The sequence below is a fragment of the Canis aureus genome, chromosome 21 (assembly GCF_053574225.1).
Source record: "Canis aureus isolate CA01 chromosome 21, VMU_Caureus_v.1.0, whole genome shotgun sequence".
Lineage (NCBI taxonomy): Eukaryota > Metazoa > Chordata > Mammalia > Carnivora > Canidae > Canis > Canis aureus.
The window spans coordinates 24,704,830-24,706,819 of NC_135631.1; positions in this window are offsets into that span (position 1 = coordinate 24,704,830).

A 1,990-nucleotide genomic window follows, 5' to 3' on the forward strand; every position below is an offset into this window, starting at 1 on the left:
GAAGGGGAAGAGGCAGGAAAAGGTACTTGATTCCAAAAGGAACCACCGTGTCAAGTAGCTAATGATCATCATTTTGTCCAATTTGTTCATTCACTGGTTCATTCACTCACGTATTCCATGATGATTTTTCTGTGCTTATATGCATTGGGGACAGAGGGATGAATGGACAAGCTTCCTGCCCTTTTCTCCCTTTATCTGGGCGTGGGGAAATGGAAAATAAATAAGGAAACAGACTAATAAACACATGACAACAAGCTGTGAAAAGTAAAAAGAAATGAACTGGGTCTAGTGATAGAGGATCCTAGAACTGATTCTAGTTTCCTAGGACGTGAAGATGTATTCTCCAGAGGCCCAGAGGGGATCAGGCTTCCCGGTAGCCTCTGATGGGGGGCAATGACTGATCTCTCCCACCCTCCCATAAACCTTTGTGGGGCTTCTCATTATGGCTTTAAAACAATGCAGCATTTCATTGGTGACTCATAAAGTAAAAATGAGAAGCTGTGGTTATATTTCTGATAACTTCCTGCCCAGACGTGCAATGAAATAGTTCCAATTCTAGCAAATGTCCTGACACTCCGTTACAGTTCCCATTTAGGTGGAGTGGAGAAGAGTCCCCGTGCTGGGTACCAAAGAACTTGCATCTCAGCTCTGCCCCTGACACACTTAGCCATCTGGGTAATTCACTCCACCTTTCTCGGCTTTATTTTTCCTCTTTTGAGAAATGAGGGAATGGGATATCTTGTCTCAGATGCCTTCTAGCTCTTGAACATCTAAGTCTTGTTTCACTCTTGTCTTTGGCATTTTGGATCTGATGCTGAGGCTACGGCCTTTTCTCCCAAACCGTCATTTGTGATTTAGCTCATCCCAGCAAGTTTATAAGCTTCAAGGAACCAGCAACTCTCAGGCTCCTATATCACACAAATAGAAACGTTAAGAAGTCATCCCCTATGCCGGCCATTTGATGTCTGTAAAAGGCTAATTTAATACTGGAAAATTTAGGTAACTTCAGAATTGGAGGTGCCCATTTACTCACTGTCATGGGTCAGGCAGCTCAAGTTAATATCGCCACTAATTGAACACATGAATCAGAGAAAATGATGATTGGTTGCAAGCATGTGTGTACTTAAAAGAGTGGGAATAATGAAAAACTAACACAAGACAAATTGAGCTGTAAGAATTTGGCAAATGGAAATTTCTGCCCAGAAAAAGAGTAAGAAATATATTGAGGAGCCTTGAAGGTCCCTGGCGAGCTTCTCATTTTTCCCTGGCTGGGCTCTTTTTCTTTTCAGGTGTAATTCAGTATCATAAATAAAATTGTCTCTGCTGGAAAGGCACTGAAGGCCTAGGGAGAAAGGAAAAGCTGCTGGGCAGCCCTAGTCGGAATGAAAAGATGACACTGCCTCCTAGGAATTCTTTATTTTTAGATCCTGGTGCGCACACATGCGTGCACATGTGTGGTGTGTGCATGGATGTGCAAGTCGCTTTGTGTGGCTCTGCACTGTTGGCAGGTCATCTAAGGCCTCCAGCCCAGAGTCCTGGTCTCCTGGTAGGTTATTATTATGCTTTGTCTTCAATGGGAAAGGTGTAGAGGACATGGACATGCACCCCCCAGATCCCCTTTCAGTGCAGGAATTACTGCACCAGTGGTGAGGGGGGGGGAGTGTTATCTTCAACGTCCTTCGGCTGTTACCTCTTCAGTGCCTCGGTTACAGAGGGTACCCACAGTCAGTCCCCTCACTCAGGCTCAGTCTCTTTACCCAGGGTAGCCCACGTCCAGTGACCCACCTCCTGTTTGTGGCAGGGCGCAATGTCCTGGCTTTCTCATCTCAGCTCATCTCGGGACATCTCCGAAGGGCATTCTGGCTCCTGATCACCCCAGGGGTCAGGAACGCCTCATGCGGTAGCATCACAGCTTGACTTTTCCCTCTGCTCAATGCTGCTTCCATCCTCCCCTTTTTCACAGGCGTTGGTCCCATGGCACCCCTTAAGA